The sequence below is a fragment of the Aythya ferina genome (assembly GCF_964211825.1).
Source record: "Aythya ferina genome assembly, chromosome: 5".
Lineage (NCBI taxonomy): Eukaryota > Metazoa > Chordata > Aves > Anseriformes > Anatidae > Aythya > Aythya ferina.
In genome coordinates this window covers 49,731,729-49,751,895 of record NC_140301.1, presented here as the reverse complement: position 1 = coordinate 49,751,895, position 20,167 = coordinate 49,731,729, and the positions used below count along the sequence as shown (strand labels likewise).

At 45.3% G+C, this 20,167-nt stretch overlaps 1 long non-coding RNA gene across 2 annotated transcripts; it reads right to left on the bottom strand.

Annotated features, from left to right (window-relative positions):
• Window positions 1-9,772: 9,772 nt before the first annotated feature.
• Window positions 9,773-18,679, bottom strand: LOC311437821. 2 transcript variants are annotated; one of them, XR_014693738.1, is made up of 4 exons: window positions 18,587-18,679; window positions 15,438-15,532; window positions 11,264-11,405; window positions 9,773-11,122 (listed from the first exon to the last, which is right to left on the bottom strand). It is a non-coding gene; the product is annotated as an uncharacterized lncRNA (long non-coding RNA). The 2 variants fall into 2 exon arrangements; XR_014693737.1 differs by having other exon boundaries at window positions 9,773-11,717.
• Window positions 18,680-20,167: the final 1,488 nt, after the last annotated feature.

Genomic DNA, 20,167 nt, shown 5'->3' with positions numbered 1-20,167 from the left:
CCCCATGGTCAAAAACCCCAAAATTTCTGTGCTGGCACCAGCGTCTGAGCCATGTGTTTATCAGGTGGGCTTTCTCTGTCCTCTCTGTACCCCTCCCTGCCACCGTAGGGATGGATGAAAACACCACCTGTACTCCCACTCCATCCACTAACTGTCCCAGTCCCCTATAGTAATTGTTTGATGGTCTTCAGGCTTCTCTCTTCAATGTCATCACTGCCAGCCTGGACTATTAAAAGAGGATACTAGTCAGAGGGGCGAACCAGGTTGGGAAGCTTTCTGGCAACGTCCTTGACTCTGGCCCCAGGGAGGCAGCAGACTTCCCTACGGGTAGGGTCAGGCTGACAAATAGGTCCCTCTGTTCCCCTGAGAAGGGAGTAGCCCACAACAATCACCCTTCTTTCTGTCCTGGTGGAGGCAGTCCTGAGGCGTGGAGTCGATTTCCTTGCCCTAGGCATCCTCCTGGGTACACTTTCTACCTCTTCCTCAGCTACCGGTCTCAAGCTCCAGCACCTCAAACCTGTTGCGTAAAGGCAGCTGGGAAGGTGGGGCCGGTGGGGGGGGAGCATCGCCTGCGATGTCGAGCAGGGACCTGTCTCCATTCCTCCTCAACTCCCAGGTCCCCTGCCTCTGCCCGACAGCAACAGGGCAGGGGCTCCACCCCCATTTGGGGTGTCTCACCACGGTACCTCTCCTTGAGGCCGCACAGGGAGTTGCTCCACAAGTCTGTCTCCCGCTCACACTCCCTGATATCCCTCGACCTCTCGACCTCCTCCTTGAGTTCTGCCACGAGGCAGACCAGGTCATCCACCTGCTCGCACCTCACGCACACAGTCTCTCTGCCCCCCGCAGGTGGTAGCAACAGGCTCAGGCACTGCCTGCACCCGGAGACCTGAACTGCCGCAGTTTTGATCGGGCAGTCGGTCTGGGTGTGTACAGACCTACTGGAGAGCGCTGTGCCTGGTGTACACCATTGCAGCTGAGCTAGCGGTAGACCGCCATTAGAGGAGGTGTTCGTATGGGCAGGGGAGAGCGCTCTGCCCTGCCTGCTCGCCCTGCCTGCGCGAACTGCTGTGCCAACTGCCGCGCCACGCCCTAACTGCCACGCCCTAACTGCCGTGCCATGCCCTGTTTGCCTGTCCTGGTTGCCGCGCTCCTGGTAGCTTGCGCTCCCTAGGGGCGGCTTTTGACCAGCCGGGGAGGGGGCGCTGCTGGCTCCACCTACGCCTCGTTCTCACCTTGTTCACCTCCATCGCGAGGGATGCCAGGCCCTGGCAGCTCCTTTGAGTGGGCTCGGTGCTGGAAAAATTAGCCCTGCCTGTCCAATCCCCCACTCTGCTACAGAACGCGTCTGCCCCAGAGCCGATCGCCTTGGCACGTGGCTGTTCCTTTTGTGAAAGGTACTTAGGGGCTCCAGTGTTTCCTCAAGTCAATCAAAAGCTCCTCATGGGGCTGGCCTCACAGAATGGAGACAAAAGAGGAAAAATAATAATCCATGACTCCTGAGGCAAGTTCATTGGCCTCTGAAAGCAAGTGAACAGGGCTGTTACACTTGTTTATCTTGGAGTTCAGTAGCTCTTGCTGTTAAACTAGAAGAAATTGAGGCCTGTTTCCAGAGCAACCAACTTAAGATGGTACAAACTGCCAAATTTCTGTAGGTGATGGCTGCAGTTAGAGCACACAGCCCCAAATCCTAGGTTCAAAAAGGAGAAAGAATACTGCAAAGTACACACAGACTTTGGTACCCCAAGTTTGGTTAGAGGTATGATGTCTTGCTATCACTCGTGTGATAATATCAGCCTACTTGGTAGTGTGAATGCACTTATAGCAATGGATTTTATTTTCCTTTCCTCATGGAAATACCTACACAATTATAAGCAATTTTAGTACTGTCAGGAATATAACTATCAGATTTCTGTACCAGCATTGGTTATAAAGTGCTATGAAGTGCAAGGTGTAAGGAGACTGCTACTGTTGATCCATTTTCCAGCCATTTCAGACTGTTTTTTAAAGAGTTGTTTCTAAGCCAGCTCAAGTGAAGTCAAATCCTCTCAGTTCTCAGATGACCTCACAGAATGGTTTTCTTGGCAAGTTTCAAAATTTGTGAGAATTAGATTTGCTGAAATGCATCAATACTTTCTTCTTTGTTTACCTAGGTTCTTAAAATCTCTTGAATTCCAACTGCAAATAAAGTTTGTCCTTGCATCATGACTGGAAAATATGTGCCTTTCTTCATAGTTTTCCAAAGTTCATTTTCTAACAGATTGTTCAATCACATATGTGAGTACACAAATAATGTGACCTTGCTTTTAGCTAATATGACTCTATACAAGAACAAAAGTGGATGGAGCATCTCTCCTATGAAGACAGGCTGAGGGAGTTGGGGTTGTTCAGTCCTGGAGAAGAGAAGGCTCCGGGGAGACCTTACCGTGGCCTGCCAGTACCTAAAGGAAAGCTAGGGAAGGACTTTTTGTCAGGGGTATATAGATAGGACAAGGGGGAATGGCTTTAAACTAAAAGAGGGGAGATTTAGATTAAATATTAGGAAGAAATTCTTCACTCAGAGTGTAGTGAGGCACTGGCACAGGCTGCCCAGAGAAGCTGTGGATGCCCCATCCCTGGAAGTGGTCAAGGCCAGGCTGGATGGGGCTTTGGGCAGCCTGGTCTGGTGGGAGGTGTCCCTGCCCATGGCAGGGGGTTGGAACTAGACAGTCTTTAAGGTCCCCTCCAACCCAAACCATTCTGTGATTCTGTGATAAAAATACCGCCATTAGCTAATTAGGTGCTGATTGTATAAGTGTATGTATATATAAGGATATGAAGAAGTTTAAGTAGAATTTCAAAAGAACTTGTAAAAACCTCAACGTTTCTCAAAGGAAGAACAGAGAGGAAAGTGTCATTATGTCTGCTTTGTAAACAGAAAAACAGCTCCCTGTGTCTTTCCCACAGCTCCTTGCTAGGGTGGCAGCAGAGCTGACACGCAGAGGTGTGCAGAGGTCCAGCCCAGTGCTGTGCAGGCTGTGCTCAGCTCGCCTCTTGGCATTCCTTGGTTTGTTTCAAACATATAGGCACTCCCCAAGAACCAGACCCATCAGAGCGGACAGTGGAGCACTATTCCCACTGCTGTTTGTCTGCTGCTGGAGCCTTCAAGCTACAAAGAGCAGCAGGAAATGTACAGGGAGCTTTGTCTTCTTCATTAAAGGAATGAAGTATGAGTTCCCTAAATAATAAATGCTAACTGGAAAATATGTCATCGTGCATTTCAAAAGAAACAAGAAAATCTCAATGTTCAGTCCCAACTAAATCTCAAAAAAACAAAAAACAAAAAACAAAAACAAACAAACAAACAAACAAAAAAAAAAAAACACTGAAATTTAGGCATAAAAACCAAGACAGCTTTGGTGAGAAGAAATTTCACATTGTTTTCTTCTATTTAAAGTATGATCAGTGACAGCACCAAATAAACATTGAGCAATGTTTATCAGAAGCTGTTTAATTAGAAAATGGTACCATTGTTAACCCTGCATTTTTATGTATACAAAAGCTTGGTTGTCACCAGTAGCCAGGGGCAGCTCTCTGCTTGTAATTAAGAAAATGTTTGCGTTTTCCATTTTCTCACAATGCCTTATTATTAAAAAATAAAATAAAATAAACAAGGGAAAACTGACACTTGTAAGGCATTGGTCTGACTGAGAAGGGTTTGTCTATTTTTTTGTCAGCAAAAGCTGTCTTTGTTGTTCCTGCATTTTAATTAAACTTCCTCACATACAAGGGATGAGACCAAAACTCATTTTGCAATGAATTCCAGCCACCAGAGCTGGGTTAAGGTGTAAGAACAACCAACTGTGACGCACCAGTTCCCTGCTGGGGTAAGTAATGTTGTAAATAAACATTCCTGCTCTTTAGCATACTTATATATATAACCTTTTTATATGCTCTGAATAGCAAGTCAGGCTCTTGATTTATGGCATCGTTTCCCAATAGAGGCCCAACGCACAGGTAAGCAGAGACGGTGGATGTGCTTTGCTGTAGCAAATGGCCAAAGTGGAGGAGGTAGGAAGAGAGAGAGTTCAAGAAAAAAAAAATATCTTTCTGTGACCTAGTAATGGAACTACGTGTTCTCCCTCTCAGCATAACTCGTCAGAGGAGTCAATGTGAAAAGTAAACACTCATTTTAAAAAATTGATTAAATACCTTAGAGCGCTGGGGGAGACTGGATTCAAGTGACAGCTTGACAAGTGGAGCCTGCCAATCCCTGGCAGCTCTTGTTAGTCTGTACCACAAACCCAACTAGAGCTGCCAGCTGCAGCTCCTGCATGTTCGCTGCCTTACAAGCATTGAGCAGAAGATGGGCCAAGTCCCACAGGCCTGGGCCTGTTTGGGTGTCAAATCAATTGTCATCCGAAATCACTGGGACTTCTGCTGAAATCACTGGGACTTCTATGTGGTGGCTGTGGGACAGGCAGTCAGCTTCCCCAATTAAAACCTTAAAAGTCCTGTCTTTATCTAGTAAATGGTGAATTTCAGGCATGTTGTGTGTACTGTGCAGGAAAATGCCATGATTGTTCAAAAACTTTCCTCAGGTTCTGGAAAGACACCTTCATATTCAAAAGCTTGTTCTTGCTGTGAGAAGTAAACAGGTCTCTTTGCTTTATCCATTGGCTTTATCCATCCTGGCAAATCTGACAGTACATTTTCCCTAGCCAGCACTGTTTTAAGTAAACAAATTCACTTTGCTGTCAGATTATAAAGTGCATAGCACATTGCAGCAGTTGATAAATTGAGGGATAAGCTGGTTATGGTGATCAGCTTGAGTGTTCATTTCACACAGTGGCCTCATAGAGGTACATGTCTGTTCCATGCTCAAAACCTAAGCTGGAGCAGTGGTGCTGTACGAGCAGTGGTTGTTCTTGTGGAGTCCTGCCTTCTTCTTGCAAGAGGAAAATGAAGTATGGCAATAAGAAAGGAAGAGTCTTGCTATTCTCTGACATCTACTTCTTGTATCTCAAAGTCCTTCACCTCTGGCTATCGTTAACACCCCACTGTGCTGTCCCACTTCTCTAGGCAGTATTGCAATAACAGAGCATGAGTTGTTACTCTGTCTCTGTGTGGTTCTTATCATGGTTGAATATAAATTCCTACCAATCTCTCTGTTCCTTTTACACTTGCATATTTCCCCATATTTATTTATTCAGCTATTGCACCAAAATGAACTCTTGCCAGCTGTAGTTGCATTTCAGTTATTGAGAAGAACTGTTTCTAAAAGATGATGAACACTCACAGTAATTATATTGCTAATAATCCATTTCATAGAAATCATAATGGAGTCAACATCTAAGTAGTTAAAATGTCTTGTGTTAGCGTGATTTTTTTTTTAACTGAAATAGCACAGTGCTGTTTAAATTTAACCTACTAGTGCCAGGAGTTTCCCAGTCCAGGTAATGCATTTCCTTCCAGTGTTCTATTCCAATCAAAATACCTTAAATAGCCCTTTTCCAAAGCACTTGGAGCACATGAAAGTAAACTAGCAGAGGGAGGCTGTAAACTTGACCATTCCTCCTGCTAATCCAGAGTTAACACATTAGCTGTTTACATTGATGAAAACAGCCATGCTTCATCTGCTGGACAGCTGGGATACCTTGCTGCTGAACAGAACAAAATGCTGCCTCTGATGACAGTGCCTCCTCCACAGTACTGCCATGTCTGAGTCACTTGTGAGAGAGGACTGGAGGAAGGCTTGGGACAGACCAAAATATTGGACAAAAAAAAAAAAAAAAAAAAAAAAAAAAAAAAAAAAAAAAAAAAAAAAAAAGGAGGAGAGTCTTTCTTTTCTGGGGCAATTGGTTTTGTCTCAGCTCAGCTTAACATCATGCCCTGCTGGCCACAATTGTAGTACAAGCATGAAAGTTGCCTGGCTTCTTGCTGGTTTCTCAGAGCATTACTTTTGCCTCCATTTTGTCCAAATTTCCGCAACAGTTTTGTTCATTGGCTTGTGTCTCTACAGGGCGAAACAGGACTGAGCTGCCAGTGTTTTGGTCAAGAGCTGCAGCTATGGGGCACACTGCAGCAACACCTGCAGGCAAATCCAGCAGGAGTGTTCACCCTCAGCATCTCAGCTGTGTATCTACTCACCGCATGAAAGATGCATCCAGTTGCTCTCTTCCTACATCCAGGAGCCTGGCTGTGCTGCCTAGTGGCTGTTTAGCTACACCAAAGTGACATTAAAGATACTACAGGCTAGGAGCTTTGATACACTTGTTAGGTTACCATCAAAATATTTGTGCCATTTCCAGGTATTTTACTTAGCAAGTGACTCTTCTGCTTTGCATTTTCTACACAAAGCCCAAGGACAACTTGAATGACCAGACAGCCGTCCTGCCTACACCAGTGTCCTGCAGAACAAGACTTTTTAGATGAAAACATCTACAAGATCTGTACAGAATGGTCTTCTACAGCAGGAACCACCAACACTGGTGATACTTTTCTGCTTTGCTCTCCTCCAGTCAGATGAAGTTTTGGCATCTTGTGCTGAAGATCTTAAATTTGCTGTAAAAGTGTGAGCAAAGGTTTTGTGGCCTCTGATAAGCAGAGAGCATTTTGCTTTTTGCAGACCTGTCTGAGTAGAGTCTTACAGAAGCTGTGATTATGTAGGGGCTTATTAGTTAGAGAAAGAGGAAACACAACATAAAGACAATATCAAGGCACTTGATGCTCGATTTAACTCCGAAATAACAACCAGCATCCATTTTAATGGATCTTTGTGTTTTCTCTCCGGAGAGAAATAGGCACTTAAAAAGACATCGAGATGCTATTTGAATGCCTTCTGAGCTGAATTTCATTGCATAGCTCCTAGAGGGCAAAACGACAGCACTTTATTTTTCATGGGTAACAGGAAAAGCGACGGGCAGAAGGAACAACTCCCCCGTGCCCATCTCTGCCTGGTGCTTAATGACCTGGGGATGGTGTGTGTGTGAAAGCCTCACAGCCCGTGCCTCTTCCCTCTCGAGTGGATCTCTGCCCACCTCAGCGTGCCAGCACCCGGCTGCTCAACACAGGCCTCACCCCGGCCCTGCTGAGGTGATGGCGCCCAGCAGCCGCTAGATGGCAGGCAGGGCCCGGCACAGCGGCTCGGCTGCTCGGCCTGGGGGCCTGAGGGGATTTGGGGGGCTGAGGGAGTTAGGGTGGCTGGGGAGTGTCGCAGTCCCCCTCACAGTCACCACGCACAAAGAGCGAGTGTACCCCCATCAGTGCTCCTCGAGGGGGTGGCAGGCAAAAGCCTTGCATGTCTGCATTGCCCCTTTCACATGCCAAAAGGGCATTTTGTTGTTGTTTGGGGGGTTGTTTGTTTGTCTGAGGCAAAAGACAGAAGAGGTTAAGCTTTAGGCTCGCTTAAATTCTCAGCGTTTCCTTCTTGTGCACTCACGTTGGTGCCCTGTGCACGTTCTGCCCCAGCGATAAGGATGATCACAGCTGTCCTTCATGTCTACCCTCATGAGGCAGGGCAAAAGCAACTGGAGGGGTTCTTGGAAAAGTGCTGGCGTGAAGCAAGTGGATGAATGTGAGTCTTGAAGCAGGGACCAGGGGGTTGTAATCAGTCAGGTGAACAAACTCAGGTTATTGCTCCAAAGCTGTACAAACAAAGCAATAGGGAGTTATTTCCCCATGTAGTTCCTGCTGAGAACAAGAATATTTTAAGTCTCCACACATTTGCTGTTAGATGGTCTCAGCAGGCACCTGTTGCTGGATGCCCCTTTGGGGAATCCCAGTCATCTGCTTCACCCATTTGTATTTGTGCTCTAAAGACACCTGATTGCAATGGTCCCACAGGCCAAGAGCTGTGTTTAGGCCATTTAAACTGGCTCCTGCATGCAGCTCTTGCTGGGTGGTGCTGGAACAAACCAAGGGAAAAGCTGTAGGGATGGGCTGTCCAGGCAAGTCCTCGTGTCCCTCTGGGGACAGCCAAGAAAAACAGCAGGGGATGCTGCCCACAGCAGCTGCCATCTCATGGCTTCAGTTTCTTGCTGTAAATACTGATGGTAAGAGAAACCCAGCCCACAAGTCAGTCTAAAAGAAGCATGTAACAAATGGGCAAGTACGGGGTCTGCTTTCACCTGATAAATCTTCTGGTTTTCAGTAATCAGTGATTTAGGGATTCCCAGTTCTTTTAGTCTCAAACTTCAATGCTAGATAGCCTGCTCAGGAACTGCAAGAACCTTTTCCATGGGATGGATTGCCACAGCAAGGTTGCAGAAATATGGGGATCTGCTAGGTTCAACTTACGGCCGTTACAAATATGAGGGATATTATATTTAAGAGCAATCTACCATATACTTGGTCTTAAGTTTAGTAAGTTTTTATGCAGTCAATACTCATATTCATTTCATACACTTCCGTTGCCTGGTAGTAAATAAGTCAGCCAGTACTTTTTTTGCTGTCGATATTCAGTGTTTTCAGTAATTTTCCCAGTTCATAGAGCAGAAACCCTACTTAAAGCTTACAATTCTTCCTCAGGTTCCTATTAAGAAGTGAGAATTTGAATCAAAAGTAGGCTAGATTTAATTCAGTCCATAACCTCAACACTCTCCAGATTTAATTCTCTCTTACACAAGACACTCACTGAGTGGCAGTCAAGCAAGGCAAAGACGCTTCTTCAACTGGGAAACTGAACTGAACTAGGATTGTGCATGTTTAATCCTGTAGTGCTGATGTGATAAGCATCTTGGTTTAATGAGATATGCTCATACCAGTTCTGTAGCTCTTGAGGGCATGCAGATGTTTGCATCGGCTGGTTATAGGCTGATTTCTGAAATGTAGGATTTGCCACTTTGGGTTGCAGCAGTAGTCCAGGCTGCACCTCTGAGAGCAGTCAGAAGCAGCTGTATGTTGAGAAGGAATATTGCAAAAAAAAACCATAACTGACAGAATGCAGATGTGGGTTAATCAGTCCTCCACAGCGGTCTCATATTGATCCAAGAAATTAGAGACAGGAATAATCTTTGACATGTGCAGTTCTTAGTGACTGGTGTACTTCACAGGAGGTTGACTTTTATCCTATTCTCTTCCCATTCCTTTCCTTCTCTTTCTCTTGTCCCTGGAGAATACACTTTGGGTGGAAAGTGTGCTCTATACAGAGCACTGCATATGACAGGAAAAAAATCTCTCGAGCTTGACAATCTGGCTTCATGAGTAAAAACTTTATTTTATTTTTTAAGCAAATAGTTTTGGAAGTAGATACAGCTTTGTCAGATTGTTATCCCACCAGTTGGTGTCTTTTTATTAGTGTAAAAATAAAATAATTTTCTTGCTGCCTTTTCCATTAGGTAATTAAGTTGATAGACATCATTCAAAAGCTTGTTTAGGATTTTAGTATTCTCAGTGGCTTTTTATTTTCATTTTAAAAAGTCTATCTTGTTTAAAAAATATAAAACTTAAATCATTTGACCCCATTGCTCTAACATTGAGTGAGTTATGGATTAGCTTTCAACAGCGTATAACAAGATTTTGATTGCTTGATTTGAGTCAAATCTGTGTTTGCCCCTGTTTTGGCTTTTGGGCTTGGTATTCTATATGTTACTATATGTCTTTGACCTTTGTCCAGGGTAAGGATCCTGTTGCATGTAGAGCTATGTGTACAGGTAGTAAGCAGAGCCAGCCAAACCTGAGAGATCATGGGATTTATTTTATTATTTTTTTAATGTGGTTTTGATCAAAACTGTGTGGAAACCAGCATTTTTTTCAGAATTTCCAGCAAACGGAAACCTCTGCAGTCCCTGGAATGGCTCAGTTTAACCAAAACACTTGTCATTTCCACTGTTAACAGCACCTGCCCCCTCCCCAGGCAGCTCTAGGAGCTCTCAAAACCCTCCCAAAAGCTGGGCAGACCCCCAGCACACCGAGGTCCCTCAGCCCCAGGGCAGGCATTGGGAGCAGCTGTGCTGAAGCCACAACCTGCCAAACTGTCTTGACAAAAATTTGCCAGTTAGAACATTGCCTGTATTGCCAGTAAATGCATTATTTTGTTCTACCTGAACTTGGCTGATTTGAAACTTCGGCAGATCTTCAGAGGCACAGATTAGCCTTAGTACCATCTTACTCTCTTACATCTTTTCCTTTTGTGCTGTCAAGGACTGTGCCCTCTTAATGCTTTTAAATTAATATATATATACATGTATATATGTCATTGTATTTGTTATTCAGTTTGTGCAATAAAGTTTAAATATGACTGGAGTCAATAACTCCTTAATTCAGCAGCTTTGTCAGCACAATTTCTCCATGGGATGAGGCAATAAGCACATTCTGCCATACTATGGATACCTACGTGACATGGGAAGCATTTTATCAGTGACATGCTCTCTTTTTGTTTCTGTATTATGAGTTTTTATCTCAGTGTTTTCAAAGTCACCAATATATCCTAAACTGAACTTAGGGAGGGAAGGCCACATCTTAGATCTTGACAGTCCTCTTGACTTTTGGTGGAAAGCTGAACTGCTAAAGCACTCAAACAGTGGTTTCTTAATAGCATCATTAAACACTTTGATTCAGAACTATATTGATTCCTACGTATCAACATGACTTGTAGTTACTGCTGTTTGTAAAACATGGTTTACCCTGAAAACAGGCTCTGTAACAGGGGAGTGGAAGGGAACCTACACAGCATTAGCACAAGATGTCTACAAATAACCCTGCCATCCTCCTGAGACCCCCACTAAAAACAAACAGCTCTGCCAGAGCCTGGAAAAGTCTGATTCTTTTAACTTGTGTCTTTTCACATCATAAAGCACTCTGGAGATTTCAGGCCTACCAGCTTTTGCCAATAATCCATTAAAGGAGAAACAAACCCTCCATGCAGCAGAAAATGAGTGGTTGCTGTCATGATCCTGTACTGGGAAAGGAGATCAAAACATGGCATAACCAGCCAGATAGACTGAGCTGCCCAAGCTTTGGCTACTGCTTTCTTCCATTGTCTGGAACAGGAGAGCGTGATGCTGAGCTGTTTGTTCCATGTGGAGAGGCCAGCCAACACTTCAGGATCAGGGTGGTCTTGCTTTCCTCACTCCTCATTCCTCCTTTCCTCTTGCCAAGTAAACTAAAGCTTTAGGGGCATCACATTTTCTTTGTCCTGCAACTGAAGGAAAACAATGGCTCTAAACTGACTGTGACCAATGAAGGGTCTTATTTTGCTGAACCTCCTTTGGCTTGCTGCAGGGGCAGATGTCCTTTCTGAGGGGAGCATTGCCTGGTGGGGATAGCTGCAGAAACACCTCACCTAGTGGGGAAAGGGAGCGGAGGGCTGGGAACCAGGTCTGTCAGTCCATTCATTCCTCCTTGGTCCAGGTGATCTGGCCTTCATCGGCAGCATGTCCATGCAGCAGGCAATGAGCAGCTGAGGGTAGGGATGTCCAGCAGAGCTGGAAGAAGACAGTGGGGAAATGTAGGTGAGGAATAGCAGCACTTGTTTGCTGCTGCCTTGCACTCCGAACTGCCTGGGGCCAGTTTGATTCAGTTGCTTTTTACACTCTGCACAGGCTACACAGGGCTGTAAACAGGAGAAACGAGATGCTTCTGAGTTTTGTCCATGTAATTGTCTGGGCTCTTGATTTTTGCCAGAGGAACCAAGTGCAGTTTTGGCACCGTTCTGCCCTTCATAGTCCTGCCACAGAAACAAAGTGCAGAGCGACTTCAGCATTCACTTTTCTCATGGAAAAAGGACTTAGAGTGGCCTAAAGAAAATAATAAAGAAATAAAAATAATAGGCAGTAGTTTGCAGTTTGGGTGGAAATCCTTTGAAGAATTTTAGTATGGGAGGGGAAGCGTGGCAAATTCTTGCTGAAATGGAAGTGTTTCATTCAGTGCTGAAATGGAAGTGTTTCATTCAGTGGAAAATTCTGACTTGTTTTCCAAAAACATGAAAGAGAGCAGTTAAAGCAGAGCTGTAATGCCTCTTAACAGTTGCAGTTCCCACTTGCAGCTGCCTTTCTCCTCCTAGGGCTGGAATCCCAAGCTGGCTCCTCAGCCCCCTTGCCCTGGGAAGCCCTGGCCTGGCTCTGAGGGGTGGGCAGTGTGGTGACCCTGGCCTACAGGACAGCTGCAGGATGCGGGGAGCAAACTGCAACTCTAGTCTAAAGACCCTGCAACTGTCATTTTTCACCTAGGCATTTACATGTTTATTGTCATATCTCAAATTTACATTTTCTGACAAAAAACATGTATGACTGGGTTCATATATTCACACGCATAAATTCCTCTTCAATCATTTCTCTTATCAGCAACAAAAATGCTTGCCGTCATCAGCTCTTCATACATGTTCTTATTTTCTTCTTTAAAGGACTCTTAGGCTCCCAAAGACTCTTAGCTTGCCCTCACTTCTTCTGAGTTTGTCCTGGGGGTGAGGTGGAGGCAGTCACAAGCCGTGCCTTGGCGGCAGCCCAGGGAGAAGCACAGGATGCACCGGGTGGGGAGGGAGCAGGATCCACAGCACAGTGGTGGGACATTTTGGAGAGCGTGCGTGCGTGCATGTGTGTGTGTGTGTGCACCTCTGGGGCCTGGGCCCAGCTCCACAGCTGTCAGCCAAGGCAGCAGTGCGATCTCTCACCACCACTCACCACCTGTGCTAAAGGATCCCTGGCACCAGTACCAGTTCTTGTTGAGTTTGGCTACAAATGCAGGGCACAAACACTATTTATCTGCTGTACCATGGGGTTTTTACTAGCTGTGTAATTGGTGAGTCAAGGAGGGCTAATCTTGAGGAGTGGCTGGAGCTATTAAAACTGATGCTACCTTTGGACTGAGAAAAAAGGAACAAAGTTTGAAGCTAGTTCTGAATGAACGTGATGCTGCCTGCAATGAATGCCTCTTCTTTCATCAGCCAGTGACTCACTCAGGAGTGTCTAACCCAGTGACTCTTCAGAAACAAAACTTTACTGGCCAGCTCTTCTGTTTAGACTGGTATCAGGAAGAAATCAAGGGCTTGGTTTGTTGCAGTCCAGTGCAAAGTAGTGTGAGATGCTTCCTTTCCCAATTGGTAGTGTTCTCCTGCAGCCTTGATCTGGCACAGAGATTTGGCAACCTGCAGGAGAACTGTGAATTGAATGTGCTCTTATGACATTGGAAATCTTGGCCAAGATGTTTACCAGGCAGCATCCAGCAGAGCCCTTGTGTTTTATAGGTAAGGAATCACTTCTTGTACAGGGTGGTGGATGCTGTGATAGCACATTGCAGGGAGTAGTGTACCCCCCTTCAGTGAGGTGACCTGGGCAGAGTGAGGAGCTGCCGTGGGGAGAACAGGAGAGCCAAACACCTCTAAACTCCACTGGCCTCACACTGACATGGCTCCAAAATATCACAGTCTTGTTCGGGCATAGGAAATGGCTCCATCAGCATCACTCAGCACAGTTCCCACTGTGACCCAGTATGTTATCCTATCCATTTTGTAGTCCCTTCTTTCTCCCAGAGAGGAAGGAACAGAAATGAGGAATTCCACATGGATTTCCAAGTGGATGTCCTGAATCAAAGTGCATGTAACTGTACACTGATCCCAGTTGTTCCCAACATGACAGGTGTAATGACAATGTTTTATTACCAGCGTGTATCCCTTGCACAGCAGTTACATCTATTATTACGGAGCTTGTATATGCAGAGGAAACAAATGAAAAACAGAATTAGAAGAAGGATTAGTTAAGGAAAACCATCTAGCCTGATGCTGACGTTTGCAATTTTAATCTGCTGAAGTAGCACTACATTAAAATAGTGTTGCGTGAGTGCTTTCCACCTTTTCTCACTTCCTTGTACTATTCCACCACTGCCCACCAGTGGCTGCTTTTGTGCCTTCCTCATAGTTTCTTGCACTGAGTTTCCAAAACTAGACTGCAACTTCCCAGGTCCATCAGGCTGTGTCACTAACTGTACAATTTGAATTTTTTTTTTTTTTTGAAAAGAATTCCTGGCAATGAAAAGGAAAGGATCCTTCTGCTGGAAACAATTACTTGCCCCCAGTCCTCTCCTAATCCATAGGATTTGAGTCTACAGCTCTGCTCTCCTCAGCCTATGCCCTCCCTGTTGCCTATGCCTGCAGGAGTGGGGCTGCCCCTGGCTGGCACCCAGTGTAGTGGGGAATGTGGGGAGGGAGGATCAGAGACAGTGCAAAAGGACGCTGATTCTGCACTGCTAACTAGTCTGGGACAGTACCAGGACTATTTATTCTTATTAAAACATCCTACCTTTAGGATTTCCTGCCCTCACTATGAAACACATAAATATGCAGACGAGGTCTTCATGGTCTGGGTTTTGAGACTGCAAGATGAACAGTTTTTCTCTTTCCCCCTTATTTTTGCAAGGTAAATTATTTCTTCTTGTCTCATTAGGGACAGGATTTCACCTCACACCTGAAAGAGCTGAGGCGAGTTTCAGAGTTAGACCCAAAGCTTGGGAACTGTCTTTAGACTCTGGTTGTGGCCCTTCCCCTGGCTCTGCCTCTGACCAAGTGCTTCCCCATGTCTCTGTATCTCTCTGGCAGGACAGGATTATTCTGCTAAACCGCTTTAATACAGGGCTCTGGGAGAGGCTGGAGAAAGCCCTTGAAATACTAATGGAAAAAACATAGCAGTTCTCACTTTCTAGACATGTCCATATATAGCTCAGTTGGGGCAGTCTCTGAGCGGAGTTATTTATTCCAGCAGCCTGTGTGCTCCGTGGCTTTCTCCAGCGCTGCTCTGTTGCACAGGTTTACATTCCCAGGGGCTGAATCCTGAAAAGATCAGCTTTGAAGAGTACATTGTGGCATACCTCAGCCAGGAACTCAAAGTCTCCCAGTCCTGGCCTTATACCTTGTCTCTTGCCAGACCAGCTAAGCAGAGCCTCATCTGCTGCTGTTAATGTTACAGACCAACAGCAAGGTGAGACCAGCACTGCTTTGTGCCATGTGCATGCTGCACGTGCAGATGTGCACAAGGTGATGATGAAATATAGCTTTTAGCTCATTTCCTTCCTGTATTTCAGTTGTTCAAGGTATCAATCAACACCCAGAGAAAATGGGAGAGGTGCAGGAGTGCTGGCAAGTCTCTAGGACTTCAGTGTGTGCTCCTGGAGGAATGCCACGTCGGTGCCATGCTCCATGTGTGTCCAGGTGTAAGAGCAATGCCACCTCCTGCAAGGGCCCCAGGGCTGTGTGTGACACTGTCCTGATGGAGGTGGCTGCCAGTAGGTGCCTTGGTCTTGGCTCTGCCCCCGCACAAAAGCCCCACGTGAATTTTTGCTGCCAGCCCTAAGTCTCAAATTGCCAAGTTCCCTGAGAAGACCATTCCTCTCAAGGTGACAGAGCCCAGCACAAATCCCATTGTGGGATCCAGTTTTTCTTTTGGGTGCTTCCCGATTATGCTGCTGCTGTTGTCCCTGTCCCCGCTTCCTCCCCATGACCCTGTCCGGCCTCAGGGCCACCTGCTCACCTGATATCTGTGGTGTCCTTGCTCCTGGGTGGCATGAAGCTCCAGCTCATCTCCGCTGCCCTTCATCTGAAGCTGAGAAAGCTCATGCATCACATCTGGACAAAGAAATCAGAAAGCTCACCCAAAGCTGCGCTTCTCACTCACAGAGAAGGACAGCATTGATGGCTTCCAGTTCCAAACTGGCTTTCCCAGTGATTACAGGAGTCTTTACAAATTCACCAAGCCTTCTTCTGGAGCTGGGCCAGGACAAGTGTAGTCTAGGCTCCCCTACAAGCATTAAGGCTCTGCAAAGGGCTGTGCACCTCTGCATTTGCAGGGCCAACTTATTTTCTCATTGGTGACAAAGTAAACCTCAGGCAGCACCAGTGCGAGGACTCAGCCACTGGTGAGCAGAAGGTATGGCTCCAGGAGGAGTGCCAGCAAGGTGCAGTGAAAGCCTAATGGGTGCCCCTTGAGCCTCCCAGGCATCTTTCCTGGGTGATGGCCAGAGCATCAGATCCAGTGTTATCTGAGGACAGATATGGGACTTTTATGGGACTGCTTTCTCTCCCACGTAAGGACACAATTTCTCTTTTTATGCCATTTAAAGTATTGAATGAGTGTATAAGGGTGATTAATTTAACCAAAGTACTGGGAGAAATCTTTTAACCATAGAAATCAGCTTCAGTACCAACATTTTATAAATGTGGCTCAAAATTAGACTTCAGAAACCCTGTCTGCGTAACACCATGGCCTGGATTGCACTTGGCCACACTCCAGGAACCCATCCGATACCCATGAGAGATTTCCAGCTGGGAGGGAGCCCAGGCTGTAAAATGGCCACCGACACCACTCATTTGACAACCGGTATTTTTTTCTAGCACGCTCAGATGAGGGGAATATATTTTATATTTACAGTCAGCAATAGTTGGAGAGACACTCTCCTCTTCAGCTGTTATATACAATTCTGGGCTCTAAGGCTTTCTTGCAAATCACAGCATTCAGCACCCCCCCCCCAGAAAAAAAAAAAAAAAAATTAGATAATGTGACTCTGTTGAACTAAATATTGTCCTATAAACTGTAAGTAACAAGCTTAATAATGCTACAGTTTTTGTGGTATCATGTTGCCATAGCAAGGCTTCAAGGTCACGCTGCCTCTTTTGTAGTCATCTGACGGGATGCCTACATTCCTTATCACCTTCTGGTTTGTAGCTGAGAATCTCGTGCTTCCTGATGACAGCTCTTGCCATGGAGTCCTCACTGTTTTCCAAGCAATCATTAGAAAAACACAGGGGAAATAGACTGCAGTGTGGATGTAGGTGCAACCTGCCCCCTATCACTTGTACTTTATTGTCTGCATGATATGGGTCAAATCCTGCTGATTTACAGGTTTCTTCCTACAGGATATGTTATTCTGACTGCTCAAGGATCCTGAAGAAGTGCCTGCACCTTATGAAAGGACCATAAGGACCATAAAGGACCAGAACATATTCATAACAACCCAGTCTCACTGCTGGGGAGTGTGTCTAGCAGTGGGAATTGATTTAAGGTGACTAGTTAAGACCACTTAGATCTGAGCACTCTCTCTACCACATCTTGAGGTCATCTCAATCTCAGCAATCATGAATTCTGAAACCAGAAATTGGGACCTCTTTTGCACTTGCTAGTTTTCGAATGTGGGAGTTTTAGTGTGTTTTTTTTTTTTGTTGTTGTTTTTTTTTTTTTTTCCTGCAATTTTGAAGAGGCTTGAAACAGACTGTTTAGAAAAAAAAAAAAAGTAAAATAAAAATCCACACTGTGTTTCCTTCCCTGCCTCCTGCCTAAACAGTGTAGATTTCTGCCTGATCTACCATTCCCAAAGCATCAATTAGTCTGAGGTGTGAGAAAACCATATAAAGCATTTCTGCTGGTGGAGTGCTTACAAAGGGAAACAACCTGGTCTTCTCAGAGAACATGGAAACGTAAGAAAGCAAAGTAGCTGAAGAGATTGCATTTCAATATTAAATTGGGAAAACATATTGGACCTCATACCTCTGCTTATTGAGGGCTTTAAGCTTCTGATCCCAGGGAATATAATTTCTTGAAAATACAGTGACAAAGATGGAAAAGAGGAAAACTCTTCACCAAGTAAGGTATTTTTACTGTAAAGTAATGAATGGAGAATGAATATAGCCAGTCTGTAGTGATCCAATAAGGAAATCAGACTAGTGTGATATTTCACACCAATGAGTGAAATGGGTTTTAAAGAGAACCTGGAAAAAAAAAAAAAAAAAAAAAAAAAGCCAGTATGGGGACTTCTGTGCCCTTGGAACAGGCTATTCCTTCAGACTTGACCTCTTTGTGGAAGAAAAAAAAAAAAAAAGTGACTTCATGGTTCAGGGTCTAAATGTTGCCAAGAGATAAACTATTTATAGGCTTAACACCTGACTAGGTGTTAAATAGCTGTCGGTGATAAACCTTTTGGTGCAGAATTATTAATTCAGACTGAGACTGGACTAAAAAAAAATTATATATATATTTTTAAAGAATGCTTAAAAAGATTGATGTAGGATTTAAGATGCATTTTTAAAAAGTTTGTTTAATGCAACTTCTGCAAGTTATGTGTAACTCAGCAGGATTAGAGACTTTGGGAATGACAGTCAGGTCCTTTACCTGCATGTAAATATTACAAAATAAATAAATAAAACGTATCAGTGAATGTACGTAAAAGAAAATCACCTAACTGTATACAGCACTGTAAAGGAAATGGGTCTAACTACACTAAATGCCTCAATCCGCAAGCTGGATCCATGCTTTACTGCATTCCCTGGGTGGTGGCCCCCATCTTGCTAACACAAATATTCCCTTGACCCCAGTATATTTGTTTTAAAAGCAAGAGAAAAAAGTATCAAAGTCTGTTGGACTGACTGGATTGTTTGGAGAAGCTGACAGAGCACTATTGACCTTAGACATATGGGGGGGGGAGGGGATCATGGAGCATGACTTTATTCATTTTATAGTGTAATAAATGTTTCAACATATCACAGCCCCCTTGGTTGCCTTGCATGGTGCTACAGGGGTCACAACCAATCTGCCAAAAAGTACCGAGCTATAAAACAGTCTGGAGCCTCTTCTACTGCAACTCTAATCCTCTAATAAATAAGTGGAGAAAACCAGCCTGTGTCACTCACGCAAGAGAGGATGCATAAGTTCAGAGTTGTCTCCCATCCACACGGCTGCCATGCAAGTTTGTTCTCCTTGAGCCATTTTAGGGCAAGCTCCACAGTTGTCTGGAGGGAGAGAAGCCAAACATGCTCAAAACCCAAGCCCTAGGGTCCAAGGATGTGTCTGTGTGGTCTGAGAAAAGCCCTAAGCAGGGCCAATGCGGCGTAACTTGCCTAGGCAGGCTTCTTGGGTTGGCTGTAGCCAGTTATTGTATGGCTGTGTGGAGCCAGGAGCACAACAGAGCCACCAGCCAGCCATGGAAGTAGGAAGCAAGGGGGCCAGGGGGCTCAGAGTGCTTATAGACACTTTCAGTGCAGCCTGTGATTGCAGTGGTGGTGTGGTGAAGCCATCCAAGCATCACTGTCCTATACATGCACAACACCCCTTCTGACTGCTGTACATGGGTGGAGTTTGCAACCCAAAAGCTCCCCATGCCAGAGGTGCACTTTAGACTCAATAGCAGACAAGCTCAGCAAGAGAGAAAAGAAATACAAACTTTGTGAATCCTTTCAGCAGCTTCATGTCCTCTTGGCCTAAACCAATTCCCAAACAGGCATCACCAAAAAATTGATGCAGTGCCTGACAGCTGCGTGATGCAGTCCTGACTTACTGCTCCCCAAGCACAGTTGTACTGCTGTGAGGGTTTTTCTCTCTTGCACTAGTATCAGCAAGAGCAGCGTGTGTTCCCAGTTCACAGCCATGAGGCTATGCAGACGTCATGGTCAAACCGGGCTGTGGCTGTCCCACAGAAGGGACCTGGCTGCCCTGCCCTGTACCTGCAGCTCGACCATGCTGACCCAGCACGCAGGCTTAGCCCCAGTCCCTGCTGTGCCCTCAGCCCCTGAGCTGGCAGCCGTCACCTCTCTGCACAGCTCACTGCTGGTGATGGGATTCACTGGACCGAGGCTACGGAGAAAAATCAGGCAGTGACAATCGCTGTTATTACAGTAAAGAGCCAGCAGATGCTTTGGAGTAACACTTGCTGTCAGGCAACTTGTCACTAGTTTTCAGTAGGAAATCTTCAGAGTTTGAATTTTGCAACTTTCTTCTCTAGCTTTTGCTGCCTGAAAGGAAATGAAGAAGTACTCAGGGTTGTTTTGAAGGAGTTAGTTCAAACATGAGAATGAAATATGTTGGTAAAGGGATCCTTCGGAGTCGAAGGTACTTGTAATTGTGCTATGCCACACAAGGAAGATATCCACAGTGTTGGAGGAGTGTATAAAAATAAGTGCCCTTTAAGGGGGAAATCTGGTAGTGCTCAGATAGTTCAGTCTCCCAATGGCCTCCTGAAATAGTCGTAATGATAGTAATCAAAATGCTTAACGATAGTAAGCACTAATGTCCTGTGGTACAAGACATTAACGAGATCTGTTCCCAGATATCGTGTGTAATGTTCTGGAAAGGCAGACTTGGAGCAGACAGGTGCAGGCAGGGAGAGCTGAGCAGAGCAGGGGAACTGAGAACTCGTCTGGGACAAGGGAAACTTGGCTGGCTTAATGCTAGCGAGAATGTGTCCCAGGGTAGATACCACTGCTTTCTATAAATAA